The sequence below is a fragment of the Chiloscyllium plagiosum genome, unplaced genomic scaffold, assembly GCF_037043375.1.
Source record: "Chiloscyllium plagiosum isolate Xiang-an unplaced genomic scaffold, Cpla_swu_hap1 HiC_scaffold_33, whole genome shotgun sequence".
Lineage (NCBI taxonomy): Eukaryota > Metazoa > Chordata > Chondrichthyes > Orectolobiformes > Hemiscylliidae > Chiloscyllium > Chiloscyllium plagiosum.
The window spans coordinates 58,641,929-58,657,859 of NW_028270171.1; positions in this window are offsets into that span (position 1 = coordinate 58,641,929).

The following is a 15,931-nucleotide window of genomic DNA, read 5'->3' on the forward strand; positions in this document are numbered from 1 at the left end:
AAGCCAAAACACCATATGCTTTCTTAACAACCCTGTCCACTTGGGTGGCAATTTTAAGGGATCCATCTATCTGCATCCCAAGAACCCGCTGTTCCTCCACACTGCCAAGAATGCTGTCGTTAATCCTGTACTCAACTTTCAAGGTTGACCTTCCAAAATGCATCACTTCGCATTTATCCAGGTTGAACTCCACCTGCCAGCTCTCAGCCCATCTTTGCATCCTGTCAATGTCACGCTGCAGCCTACAACAGTCCTCTATACTGTCAACGACACCTCCAATCTTTGTGTCGTCTACAAATTTGCTAACCCATCCTTCAATCTCCTCATCCAAGTCATTAATAAAAATTAAAAAGAGTAGAGTCCCAAGAACAGAGCCCTGTGGAACATCACTCACCACTGCCTTCCAGGCAGAATACTTTCCTTCCAATACCACTCGCTGTCTTTTGTCGACCAGCCAATTCTGTATCCAGACAGCTAAATTTCCCTGCATCCCATTCCTCCTGACATTCTGAACGAGCCTACCATGGGGAACCTTATCAAGTGCCTTGCTGAAGTCCATATACACCACATCCACCGCTCGACCCTCATTAGCTTGTCTAGTAACATCTTCAAAAAACTCAATAAAATTTGTGAGGCATGACCTGCCCCTCACAAAGTCGTGCTGACTGCATTTAATGAAGCCATGCTCTTCCAGATGGTCATAAATCCTATTCCTCAGAATCCTTTCTTACACCTTGCAGATGACAGACGTGAGACTGACTGGCCTGTAATTGCCGGGGATTTCCCTATTTCATTTCTTGAAGAGAGGAATTACATTTGCTTCCCTCCAGTCCTCAGGTACGACTCCGGTGGAGAGTGAGGATGCAAAGATCTTCGCAAGCGGTGAAGCAATCACATTTCTAACTTCCCAAAGCAGCCGAGGACATATCAGGTCTGGCCCTAGCGACTTGTCAATCTTAATATTTGTCAGAATTTTCAGTACATCAGCTTCCTCAATCTCTATCCGTTCCAGCATGCTTACCTACACCTCAATGCTTTACTTCACTACAAAGTCCTTTTCTTTAGTAAAGACAGAAGCAAAACACGCATTAAGGCCTTACCCTACCTCCTCAGACTCTATACACAAGTGCCCTATCCTATCCCTGATCAGCCATACTCTTTCGTTGATCATTCTCTTATTCCTCACATTCGTGTAAAATGCCTTTGGATTCACCCTAGTACTTCCTGCCAAGCCCCTCCTGGCTCTCCTCAGACCATTTTTGAGCTCCTTCCTCGCCCGCCTGTAATCGCCTTGAGCTGAGCAAGACCCTTGCTTCCTCCACCTTACATAAGCTGCCTTCTTTCTTATGACGAGAAGCTCCTCTGCTCTCGACATCCAAGGTTCCTTTTTCTTACCACTTCTTGCCTGTCTCAGGGGAACACATTTATGCATCACTTGCAACAACTGTTCCTTAAACAGTCTCCACATGTCTATAATGCCATTTCCATGGAACAATTCCTCCCAGTCTGTGCTTCCTAACTCACGTCTGATAGCATCATAGTTTCCTTTTCCCCAATTAAATATCCTCACATTGTGCCTGATTCTCTCCTTCTCCATAGCTATGTGGAATGTGAGGCAGTTGTGGTTACTATCACCAAAATGCTCTCCCACAGCAAGATCTGACACTTACCCCGGCTCATTGCCGAGCACCAAATCCAAAATGGCCTCTTCCCTCGTCGGCCTGTCAACGTACTGAGTGAGGAAACCCTCCTGAACACACCTTGCAAAAACAGTTCCTTCCAAACCATCTGCTCCAATCAATATTGAGAAAGTTAAAGTCACCCATTACAACAACCCTAGTACATTCACACTTTTCCAGAATCTGCCAACCTCTGCTTTCTTCAATCTCCCTGTTGCTATTGGGGGGGCCTGTAGTAAACCCCTGGCGTGACTGCTGCCTTACTGTCCCTAATGTCCACACATACTGACTCAGTAGGCAGATCCTCCATGACAATGGCAACCTCTGTAGCTGTGATACCCTCTCTGATTAGCAGTGCTACACTCCCTCCTCTTTACCCCCCTCCCTATTGGTTTTTAATGTTCTAAATCCTGGAACATCCAGCAACCATTCCTGCCCCTGAGAAACCCACGTCTCTGTTCTGGCCTCAACATCATAGCACCAGGTACCGATCCATGCTCTAAGCTAATCACTTTTATTCCTGATATTCCTTGCACTAAAGCAAACACACTTCAACCGATCCCTTGGTTGTTTCCCTGGAAATTCCTTCCCACTGGCTAATGCTACCTCTTGCTATTGCCTCATTTCCATCAATTCTCACACCCCTGCAATACAATTTAAACTCTCTTGAACCACTCGAGCAAATCTTCCACTCAGGACATTGGTCCCCTTCCAGTTCAGGTGCAACCCGTCCTTCATGTGCAGGTCCCACCTTCCCCAGAAGGCAGCCCAATTATCTACATATCTGAAGCCCTCCGTCCTACACCAGCTGTGCAGCCATGTGTTAAGCTGTGCCCGCTCCCCTCTTCCTCGCCTCGCTATCTCGTGGCACCGGTAGTAAACCTGAGAAGACTACTCTGTTCGTACTGCTCTGCAGCTTCCACCCTGACTCCCTGAAATCACTTTTTATATCCTCAATCATTTTCCTGGCTCTATCATTGGTGCCAATATGTAACACGATGTCTGGCTGTTCGCCCTCCCCTTTCAGAATCTTATACATCCGATCGGAGACGTCCCAGACCCTGGCAACAGGGAGGCAACATATCTTCCGGGAATCCCGATCCTGTCAATTCTCCTAACAATCGAGTCTCCTACCACTAGCGCTTTTCTCTTCTGCCCCCTTCCCTTCTGTGCCACAGGACCTTGCTAATACATACGGTCACTTACTTTCTTTCCCGGCTACCCCTCTGGTCCACGTCACTTCCGCCGCTGCTCCCGGTCCGACTGTGGAGGAAAAACACCGCTGGCCACTACCGGTAAGTAATTTTAAAATCTCGCTTGCCTTAGCTGTAGCCTTCGTGGTTCGCCTTACCTTTGCTGCTGCTCCCACTCAAAAGAAAACAGTGGGGAGATTCCTTCTAATCTCCATTATGTTCCATTTACTTCAGGTTCCTTGATTCCATCATCAGTCAAATACTGCCTTGTTATCTGGGTCAGTCAGTCTTACCTGGTGTTCATATATTTTATTGATGTCAAAAGGTCACAGTGTGTGTGTGCGTTGTATTTCCTTCTCACAGAGGGGAGTGACCATCGGAACTTCTCTATCCCAGAGAGGTTGGGGAGCTAGAACATTGAGATAGTTGGAAGTTAGGGATGGATGGATGTTTGACACGGCAGGCACTGCAGGAGGTGGGACCTACAGCAGATCAGCCATGATTTTATTGAATCGAAAGGCAGGCTGTAGGAGCTGAATAACCTACTCCTGCTTTTTATGTTCTTGCATTCTGTTTTTGGAAGTTTCATCGTTGTTATTTTCCTGGATGTTTTGTGAAGGAATGCTGTAATCAAAGAGACCAAAGGACGTTGTGAGCAATATCTGGGTACAGTATGGGGGCTGTAATCACTGTGAATCTGGGTCAACAACATGACTAATAAATAGAGACAGGGGAACTTCTGAAAAGCGAGAGGCGGGGACTGTTTCACAGTAACACCCACAGTAACACCTCACTAACGAGGTTAGAGAGTCATTCCTGAAGAAGGGCTCATGCCCGAAACGTCGACTCTGCTGCTCCTTGGATGCTGCCTGACCTGCTGCGCTTTTCCAGCAACACATTTTCAGCTCTGATCTCCAGCATCTGTAGTCCTCACGTTCTCCTCGAAGATTTTAACCTACTGCGAATCCTCTTGCAAGGATGCCTTCCTTGAAGAAGCTCTCTTCCTCCCTCTACAAGGATTTCAGTGAATCCCTCTCTCACTGCACACCCCAGGTCATTCCTGAAGAAGGGCTCATGCCCGAAACGTTGATTCTCCTGCTCCTTGGATGCTGTGCCCACTGTCATTTGTTATCCCCATGTCACAGCACATTTCGTCTTCCTGAGTTTATGAACCTTTTTCCTGATCTGTCTGATCTGTTTAATGAACCTTTTCTATCACTTCATCCCATCCCCCCACAATTCTGAACTTATGAATAAAATAAGGCATGAGACAAAATGTTAAACAAGTGGGAGTTTGCCATTCAGCCCATCGAGTCTGCCCCACCATTCAACGAACTCATGGTTGATCTGATAATCTTTAATTCCTTTCTGCTCACTTACCTCGACAAATTTTCATCATCTTCCTGATCAACTATCTGGCACAGTTTGAAAACACCCAACAACACTGATGGCACAGAATGTTTCCCCCCTGAGCAAAGAGATGACTCCTCATTTCTGAATTAAATGGGCAATATCTCATTCTGAGATTATGTCCTCTGGTGCTCTCCTCACAGCATGGGGCAAACCACCTGACCGTATCTACCCTGTCAAGATTCCACCGATATTGAACGTTTATGATTGGTATTATACGATTATGGAGCACCCCTCCAACTCCTTTGGTTCGAGGAGAATAATCCCAGCCTAACCAATCATTCCACGAAGGTCCATGTTATACAGAGTTGGCAACATCCTCGTAAATCTCTGCTGTCCCCTGCAGCGTCCTTACATATTATTAAGACAGGTGGAGAAATTTCGGTGATGAAATGGCTTGAAATTTCAGGTGCAGACTGGAATTGGAACTTGAAATCAGAAAGCGATTGGAATCGGATTGATCCACAGAAGGACCAAATACAGCAATGATAACTCTGACAAATGAGAATCTTATCATATTTGACTGACATTCAATGACTTCATTGTAACTGAATTCCTCCATGTAATCGTCCTGGCAGCTAGTATTTAGGAGAAATGGAACCTGATCGCGCATAAAAGAAGTTGACGACAAAAACATGCCCGTCGGTGAACTTTGTTTGATTGTTAACTCAACCCTTGTCTCCATGAAACCGACATCGTCCGCAACGGACTAACTAGATGTTGAACAGAATTCTCTCCATTTGCCGAGGTAGGTGCCACTGAAATACCACTGAAGAAACTGGACACCATCTACCACAATACAGTCACTTAACTGTACATTGTTCAACACCTGAATATTTATTCCCTTAACTGCTGAGGCACAATTGCAGCAGAGTGCACAACCCAGAATGTTCACTGAAGTAAGTCATCCAGGCTTTGTTGACAGAATCTTCAAAGCTCAAAGACTGTACCGACTATAACGACAAGGTTGAAGATGCACTGAAACGTCACCATTTATGAATTACCCTCCAAGGCACATACCAGCATGACTTGGAGAGGAAGCAGCGATAAATTCATTGAGTGGTGAAGTTGTCTTGATGGGCCAAGAGTTATATTCGAGCTCTCCACATTTTATTTTACAATTTTGAAAAATGTTGATTATCGCATTGACCAGACTTGTGCTCATTCCTTCAGGTATTTCCGAAACTGGCGTTTGCTAAAGATCGAATATCAGTCTCAGACTGTGGTCAACAGAGAGCCTCTCGTACAATTGATCTCCCTGTCCAACAATCTTCAGAGATCTGTGAATGTCCACTCCAAAATCTCTTTTTTCCTGTACACCACTCAGAATCATCACTGCTATTGTTTCAACTCTCCAAATTCATTACCACTTATTGGTCTGGATTCAATTCCATTCACCGTTTTTCCTTTCCACCTGATTGAAACTTCCCTGCGAACCCTGATATTATTCATCACAGTCACCTACACGACCAATTGTTGCATCGTCTGTAAACATCTAAATATGACTCCTACAACTAAATTTGAATTATTGATCTACATCAGGAAACAGTGGTACTCCACTGGAATCAGACATCCAAGTATGGTTCATTGCTGGATGGGATGAACACCTGCAATAACAACAGAATCGGACCCTTGCTATCATTTGTAAACCTGATGCCAACTCTGCAGGTTGGTCTCCTGACTGATTCCTTCTCACATAGGGGAGTGGTGAATGGCCTGCCCACATTGTGACTGAGCAAGTGAGTTTACATTTCAGCGGGTAATTGAATCCCTTCCGACAGACCCCGCCCCCATGGACCTGACTTCATGGAGGCGTGGGTATCCTTGTGTCTATTTAGTTTGGATAATCAGCTGAATTTGAGACCACGCTGAGACGATTCCCAATTTTCCCCGTCATCCACACATCTTTTTTATCCTTCCTTATTCTCCCAAGGAGTGTGGCCATCATAGCCTGAACAACATTTGTTGTTCATCCTTAAATCTCCTTGAACTGAGTCAGAGGGAATTTATGGGTGAACCGTACTATTGTTGTTCTGGAGTTATATGTTGGCAAGTCTCATTAAGGACAGCAGATTTCCCTTTTGAAGGGACATGGATGAATGGGTTTTCAGCAAAGTAAAAATTTTTGTCACTCTTCCTCTGAGCGGGATTATATTCCAGATATTATTAATCGAATCTAATTACGAGCAGCTGCAATGCTCCAGTCTGCAAGGGTTGCAATCCCAAATATCGTCATTACATTTGCAGATGACACGAAGATTGGTGGAGTAGCAGAAAGCATAGGGGACTGTCAAAGAATGAAGGAGAATATAGCTAGGGTAGTTGAGCGGAGAAGTGGCAGATGGAGTTGAATCCAGGCAAATGTGAGTTTATACATTTTGGGAAGTCTAATTCTCGAGCCAAGTATACGGTAAACGGAAGATCCTTGGGTAAAATTGCTGAGCAGAGATGTGGGAGTTCAGGTTCTTAGTATCCTGAAGGTGGCTGCACAGGTGGATCGAGTGGACAAGAAGGCATAGGGCATGCTTGCTTTCATCGGACCAGGCATTGAGTGTAAGAGCTGGAAGGTCATGCTAAAATTGTACAAGATTTTGGTTCAACCGCATTTAGAATACTGTGTACAGTTCTGGTTGTCAAATTACCAAAACGATGTGGACGTTTAGGAGAGGGTGCAGAGAAGGATTATGAGGATGTTGCCTGGTATGGAAGATGCTAACTCTGAAGAGAGGTTGAGTAGGTTACGTTTGTTTTCATGAGAAAAAAAACGAGATTGAGGGGGACCTGATTGACGTCTACAAAATCATAGAACATAGAACATAGAATAATACAGCGCAGTACAGGCCCTTTGGCACTCGATGTTGCGCCGATCTAAGCCCACCTAACCTATACTAACCCACTATCCTCCATATACCTATCCAATGCCCGCTTAAATGCCCATAAAGAGGGAGAGTCCACCACTGCTACTGGCAGGGCATTCCATGAACTTACGACTCGCTGAGTGAAGAACCTACCCCTAATTTTAGTCCTATATCTACCCCCCTTAATTTAAAGCTATGCCCCCTTGTAATACCCGACTCCATACGCGGGAAAAGGTTCACACTGTCAACCCTATCTAACCCCCTAATCATCTTGTACACCTCAATCAAGTCACCCCTAAACCTTCTTTTCTCTAATGAAAACAGCCGCAAGTGTCTCAGTCTTTCCTCATACGATCTTCCTTCCATACCAGGCAACATCCTGGTAAACCTCCTCTGCACCCGTTCCAGTGCCTCCACGTCCTTCCTATAGTATGGCGACCAAAACTGCACACAATATTCCAGATGCGGCCGCACCAGAGTCTTATACAACTGCATCATGACCTCAGGGCTCCGGAACTCAATTCCTCTACCAATAAAAGCCAGTACGCCATATGCCTTCCTCACCGCACTATTTACCTGGGTGGCAACTTTCAGAGATCTGTGTACATGGACACCAAGATCCCTCTGCTCATCCACACTACCAAGTATCCGACCATTAGCCCAGTACCCCATCTTTTTGTTATTCATCCCAAAGTGAATCACCTCACACTTAGCTACATTGAATTCCATTTGCCACCTTTCTGCCCAGCTCTGCAGCTTCTCTATATCCTGCTGTAACCTGCCACATCCTTCCTCACTGTCAACAACTCCTCCGACTTTCGTATCATCCGCAAACTTGCTCACCCAACCTTCTAACCCCTCATCCAGGTCATTTATAAAAATGACAAACAGCAATGGTCCCAAAACAGATCCTTGCGGAACACCGCTAGTGACGGCACTCCATGACGAAACTTTGCCATCAACTACTACCCTCTGTCTTCTTCCATCCAGCCAATTCCTAATCCAAGCCTCCAACTCACCCTCAATGCCATATCTCCGTATTTTCTGCAGTAGCCTACCATGGGGAACCTTATCAAACGCCTTACTAAAATCCAGAGATACCACATTTACCGCTTTCCCCTCATCAACCTCCTTCGTCACCTTTTCAAAGAATTCAATAAGGTTTGTGAGGCACGACCTGCCCTTCACAAAACCATGCTGACTATCCTTGATCACATTATTCCTATCCAGATGTGCATAAATCCTATCCCTTACAATTCTCTCTAAGACTTTGCCCACAACAGAAGTGAGACTCACCGGCCTATAGTTACTAGGGTTATCCCTACTCCCCTTTTTGAACAAGGGAACCACATTTGCTATCCTCCAGTCTTCTGGCACTACTCCTGTAGACAAAGAGGACATAAAAATCAAGGCCAATGGCTCTGCAATCTCCTCCCTTGCTTCCCAGAGAATCCTAGGATAAATGCCATCAGGCCCAGGGGACTTATCTATTTTCATCTTTTCCAGGATTTCCAACACCTCTTCTCTACATACCTCAAAGCCATCCATTCTACTTATTTGTGACTCAGTATTCGCATCAACGACAATGCCCTGTTCCTGAGTAAATACTGAAGAAAAGTATTCATTCAGTGTCTCTCCAATCTCTTCCGCCTCCACACGCAACTTCCCACTACTATCCTTGACTGGACCTATTCCTACCCTAGTCATTCTTTTATTCCTAACATACCTATAGAAAGCCTTAGGGTTTTCCCTAATCCTACCGACTAAGGACCTTTCATGTCCCCTCCTTGCTGCTCTTAGCTCTCTCTTCAGGTCCTTCCTGGCTACCCTATAACTCTCAATCGCCCCAATTGAACCTTCACGTCTCACCTTAAGATAGGCCGCCCTCTTCCATTTAACAAGGGATTCCAATTCCTTATTAAACCACGGCTCCCTCGCACGACCCTTTCCTCCCTGCCTGACAGGTACATAATTATCAAGGACACTCAATAGTTGCTCCTTGAACAAGCTCCACATATCATTTACACTCTTGCCTTGGAGTCTACTTTTCCAAGCCACACATCCTAAGTCATGCCTCACCGCATCATAATTTCCCTGACCCCAGCTATAACTCTTGCCCTGTAGTACACACTTATCCCTCTCCATCACGAGAGTAAAAATCACCGAATTATGGTCACTATCCCCAAAGTGCTCACCTACCTCTAATTCTAACACCTGGCCTGGTTCGTTACCCAGAACCAAATCCAGTATGGCCTCACCTCTTGTTGGCCTGTCTACATATTGTGTCAGGAAACTCTCCTGCACACATTGAACAAACACTGACCCATCTAACGAACCTGAGCTATAGCTTTCCCAATCAATATCAGGAAAGTTAAAGTCCCCCATAACAACCACCCTATTACTGTCACTCATCTCCTGAATCACCTTCCCTATCCTTTCTTCAATGATTCTAGGACTATTAGGAGGCCTGTAAAAGACTCCTAACAGGGTGACCTCACCTTTCCTATTCCTAACCTCAGCCCAAACTACCTCAGATGGCAAGTCCTCATCCATCGTCCTTTCCACCACTGTAATAGTATCTTTGACAAGCAATGCCACACCTCCCCCTCTTTTACCCCCACCTCTGACCCTACTAAAACATTTAAATCCTGGAACCTGCAACAGCCAATCCTGTCCCTGTTCTAGCCATGTCTCCGTAATAGCCACAACATCGAAGTCCCAGGTACCAACCCACGCTGCAAGTTCACCTACCTTATGTTCCTAACCTCCCTACACTCCAGGCCCTGCACCCTGAAGCTACAATCTGGGTTCCCATGCCCCTGCAGAGTTAGTTTAACCCCCCCCCAAGAGCACTAGCAAACCTCCCCCCAAGGATACTGGTGCCCCTCAGGTTCAGGTGTAGACCATCCTGTTTATAGAGGTCCCACCGTCCCCAGAAAGAACCCCAGTTATCCAAAAACCGGAATCCCTCCCTCCTGCACCATCCCTGTAGCCACGCATTTAAGTGTTCTCTTTCCCTATTCCTCGAATCTCTATCACGTGGCACGGGTAACAAACCAGAGACAACAACTCTGTTCGTTCTAACTCTGAGCTTCCAACCTAGCTCCCTGAAAGCCTGTCTAACATCCTCGGCACTCCTCCTACCTATGTCGTTGGTGCCAATATGGACCACGACTTCGGGCTGCTCCCCCTCCCCCTCCAGGACCCGGAAAACACGATCAGAGACATCACGTACCCTTGCACCTGGGAGGCAACATACCAAACGTGAGTCTCTCTCGTTCCCACAAAACCGCCTATCTGTGCCCCGAACTATCGAGTCCCCAATTACTACTGCTCTGCTCTTCTTCACCCTTCCCTTCTGAGTAAATCATGAAGGGTATAGCCAGGGTGGATAGAGATAAGCTTTTTCCCAAGGTGAGGGATTCAATAATGAGAGGTCACGCGTTCAAGATGAAAGTTGAAAAGTTTAAAAGAGATAGTCATTGGAAGTATTTTACACCGAGGGTGATAGGTGCCTGGAACGTGGTTGCCAACAGAGGTATTAGACGCCGGCACGGTAGATTCATTTCAGGTGCACCTGGACAGATGCTTGCGTAGGAAGAGTGCAGAGGGATACAGATGTTTTGGAATTGGGTGATAGGTTTAGACAATGGATTTGGATCAGCTCAGGCTTCGACGTCCAAAGGGCGTGTTCCTGGGCTGTAAATTTTCTCTGTTCTTTGTTCTTCTTTGTTCACTACTCCGTCAACTTCATGCTACATTGCTCCATCTTAGAGAATGATATTGTCAATTCTGATTATCACAGAGGGAATGAAAATATGACATGCGGCTGTGTCGGAATGAAAGTGATGTGGATTGGTCTGGAGTGTTAACTGGGAGCAAGAGGCTGACGTGGAGACGATGTGATCAAAAACCGCTCTTACTGTCAAAGTAACAAAACAGCGCATTGTTAAGGAAAATCTCAGAATTCTTTCAATTAATCGAGCTCTCGCTGAAGGTTGCAGCACGCTTCAGCTGAGCCAATCTGTAGTGCGGGTTAATTCTGGTGTTGTATCCTAATACAACAATTATGCTCTTCGTCCCCGCCTTTGACCAGGAACACTCCCAGCTTTGGCATTTCTTGCGCCTCTGTGCCGTCATAGAAGAACCATGTGCTCACCTTCAAGCCAATCAATCCATTTCGATACCGTGGTTGTGAGATCAATTCTCATGTAGCAGCTTTTACCACATGGACCATAGATTATTAGAACATCAGGCTCTGGAAAAGGACACTGGGCAGCACTGATGAAAAGAAAGTTTATTTCAAAATACCTCTGTCTGTGGACTAATACATCATTTTTTTCCCTTGCTCATTTAGCTCTGTCTTCTCTATTGTGTGCAGTTCTGCAATTCGCATTATAGCACGGATATGATAGCACTGGGAATGATGCAGGAGAAATTTACCAGGATATTGTCTGGGTAGAAGAGTTTCAGTTATGAAGAGAAATTGGACAGACTTAAAGTCGAAGAGATTGAGAGGAAACATGACTGAAATATATAAAATAATCAGGAATATGGATGGCGTACACTGAAATCAATGTTTCTCTTTGATGGTGAGATCGATCACGGGGGAAGGGCAGGGTGGCATAGATTTAAGGATAGAAGAGGAAAGATTTGAGTGAATGTGCAGACAAATGTTTTGAAACAGCGGTTGGTTGAAATCTGGGACTCAGTGCATGCAAAGTTTGCAGAGGCAGAAATCCTCAGAACTTTCAGAAGTTTTCAGATGTGAATTTGTGATGCCTAGACATACAAGGCAATAGTTCAAGTAATTTATAAAAAGTGTTCGGATAGTTGAGCGAATGTTAATTTCCAGTGTGAACAAATAGTCTTCTTTTTTCATAGGATTCCTGTGTAGTAAAACCGCCTGTCACTGCGTGAGGTCGGGTTCAATTCGCTTCCAGGATGGGCGCTTGCATGTTGGGAGGGCTCAGTGGGTAGAACTGCGCCTTTCAGCGCCAGAAACCCGCCTTAGATTCATATCTTCTTTGACTGACTGTGTGGAATTTACACACTCCTTTCTATCTCTCCCGTGTGAGTTTCCTCTGGCTGCTCCGATTCCTTCCCACAGTGCAAAGGTGTGCAATTCAGGTAACTGGCAAACAAAATCTGAATGGACTGTAAGTGCTGTAAATAAGAGACAAAAGTCAAAATTGCAGCTCAGGGAAAACAGAATGATCATTTCGGGTCAACAGACCCTTCCTTGGTTCTGATTTTAATTCGCAATCAAAGGTTGTGCGAAGATTTGTAGCTTGGGTGCTCGTTGTTGTGGTTCTGTTCGCCGAGGTGGAAGTTTTTGTTGCAAACGTTTCATCCCCTGGCTAGGCGACATCGTCAGTGCTTGGGAGCCTCCTGCGAAGCGCTTCTTTGATGTTTCCTCCGGTGTTTATAGTGGTCTGTCCCTGCCGCTTCCAGTTGTCAGTTTCAGCTGTCCGCTGTCGTGGTTGGTATATTGGGTCCAGGTCGATGTGTTTGTTGATGGAGTTTGTGGATGAATGCCATGCCTCTAGGAATTCCCTGGCTGTTCTCTATCTGGCTTGCCCTATGATAGTAGTGTTGTCCCAGTCGAATTCATGTTGCTTGTTGTCTGCGTGTGTGGCTACTAAGGAGAGCTCGTCATGTCGTTTCGTGGCTAGTTGATGTTCATGTATGCGGATTGTTATCTGTCTTCCTGTTTGTCTTATATAGTGTTTTGTGCAGTCCTTGCATGGTATTTTGTACACTACATTAGTTTTGCTCATGACAAAATACCATGCAAGGACTGCACAAAACACTATATAGGACAAACAGGAAGACAGATAACAATCCGCATACATGAACATTAACTAGCCACGAAACGACACGACTAGCTATCTTTAGTAGCCACACACGCAGACAACAAGCAACATGAATTCGACTGGGACAATACTACTATCATAGGGCAAGCCAGACAGAGAACAGCCAGGGAATTCCTAGAGGCATGGCATTCATCCACAAACTCCATCAACAAACACATCGACCTGGACCCAATATACCAATCACTACAGTGGGCAGCTGAAACTGACAACCGGAAGCGGCAGGGACAGACTACTATAAACACCGGAGGAAACACCAAAGAAGCGCTTCGCAGGAGGCTCCCAAGCACTGATGATGTCGCCTAGCCAGGGGACGAAACGTTTGCAACAAAAACTTTAATTCGCAATGTTAACCCTGATTTCTCTCCACTGATGCTGCCTGATTTCGCTGAGCTTTTGGAGTAATTTCTATTCTTGTAGGTGGATCACAAATGCGAGTTTAGAAAGATAGAGAGGGGGAGTGTGAATCTCTTCCATGGCACTGTGCAGATTCAACTGGCCGAATGGTTTCTGTCCACGCTGTGTCGAATTCCATTAACTCTGAATCTATAAGTTTTTGTCCATCTTTTAGTCTTTGGTTTTCATATCTCTCCTGTCATGTGAATTGCAGAGCAGGACAATCGATGTTTCGGAGATAGGCCACCACCAAGCCGTTACCACCTGAGCCTGGAAGATGAACGCCTCATGTTCTTCCTTGGGACCCTGCAACCACATGGGATAAATGTGGATTTCAGCGGCTTCCTCATTTCTCCTCCACCCACATTACCACAGTCTGAAACATCCAACTCAGCACCACCCTCCGGACCTATTCATATCTCCCCCTCTGACTTATCACCTTCTCCCCGCCTCCATCCACCATTTGCTTTCCTAGCTACCTTGCACCCAACCCCAACCCCCTCCCAATTATCTCTCAGTCCCCACCCACAATTCTCATTCCTGATGAAAGATTTATGCCAGAAACGTCGATTCTCCCGCTCCACGGATGCTGCCTGACCTTCTGTACTTTTCCAGCGTGACACTATCGCCATGGCGAAGATAGACGAGCTCAGCTCAGGCTCTTTATCTGGGAGCGGAGAAGGCTGAGTGAGGAAGTGATTAAGATGCACATTAAGGGTATCGGTATGTGTGACAGGAATGAACTTCTTATGGGAAGAGTTAACAACCAGGGATCTCCGTTAAACGCAAGGGAGAGGATGTTCAGAGGAGATATGGAAGAACGTTTTCACTCTGAGAGTATTGTATAATTGGAATTCATTGTATGAACGTGTGGTAAAGCTATGAGTCATCAAAACATTTCAGTAGTATTTAGCCGAATACTAGAGAAGCAAGAGCACATATGGATAAGGAGCAGGTACGAGAAAGTGGGGTGAAGATAAACAGATGTCTGATGAAAGATCCCAACACTGTACAGAAAATACAGAGCATGAAAGCATGGGAAGGTTAAAGGCATGGAAACTACTGGCAATCTGTTACAAGGCGTCTGTGGAATACTACTCTCGCCACAAGGTTACTGGGGCAGGATGCGTCCAGTGTGGCAAGATGGGATAAGAATAGTGGAATGCTCCTACACCAATTAGCAGAGGCAGACTGGGCTGAAAGGTTAATATGGCAGGCTGAGATAACAATTAGTAATGTCAGCATCGTCTACTAAATATCATCATGGCAGGCTGGGACAATTCGTGACAATACATACTTAGGGCATGACTTTAAATAATTAATTGATAGTAGAGTCAGCCTGCTTGAGACACTTGTAGCAGGATATGACATTAAATATCTAATTAGTAGTCAGTAGAGTCAGCTTGGGACAGGAAAACATTGTGATAGATGGGGTAGCTAAATATCTAATCATGACAGGTTAGTCTGGGACGGAGTTTCATTGAGCACAGGTAGCAGTAGAATACTTAATAGTTACAGTGGAATAAATTAGGAAAAAACATAGTGGCAGAAGTAGAACGATAATGGGAATTAGCACCATTGGTTTATTGTATAGCTGGAGTGAGGTAATTCTGACTAACACAGTTGGCATTCTGATAAGCTCACAAGGCATGATTAAAGAAAAAGTATGAAGTGATGGAGTTTAATTCAGATACATGTGAGTTGCTGAATTTTGGGAAAGCAAATCTTAGCAGGACATATACACTTAATGGTAAGACCCTAGGGAGTGTTAGTGAAAAACGAGACCTTGGAGTGGAGGTTCATAGATCCTTGAAAGTGGAGTCGCAGGTAGATAGGATAGTGAAGAAAGCATCTGGTAGGCTTTCCTTTATTGGTCAGAGAGTTGAGTACAGGAATTGGGAGGTCATGTTGCGGCTGTACAAGACAATGGTTAGGCCCCTGTTGCAATATTGCGTGCAATTCTGGTGTCCTTCCGATCGGAAAGATGTTGTGAAACTTGTAAGGGTTCAGAAAGATTTACAAGGACGTTTCCAGGCTTGGAGGATTTGAGCCATAAGGAGAAGCTGAACATGATGGGGCTGTTTTCCCTGGAGCTTCGGAGGCTGAGGGGTGACCCTTATAGATGTTTACAAAATTATGAGGGGCATGGAAAGGATAAATAGACAAAATATTTTCCCTGGGGTCGGGGAGTCCAGAATTAGTGGGCATAGGTTTAGTGTGAGTGGGGTAATATATTAAAGAGATCTAAGGGGGAACTTTTTCACACAGGGGGTTGTACGTGAATGGAATGAGCTGCCAGAGGATGTGATGGAGGCTCGTACAATTGCAACATTTGAGAGGCATGTGTATAGGAAGGGTTTGGAGGTATATGGGCCGAGTGATTGCAGGTGGGACTAGATTGGGTTGGGATATCTGGTCGGCATGGACAAGTTTGACAGCAGGTTCTGTTTCGATGCTGCACATCTCAATGACTCTATGACTCTATGACATGGACCCTGATGTTCGGCCGAGTCAAACATTTG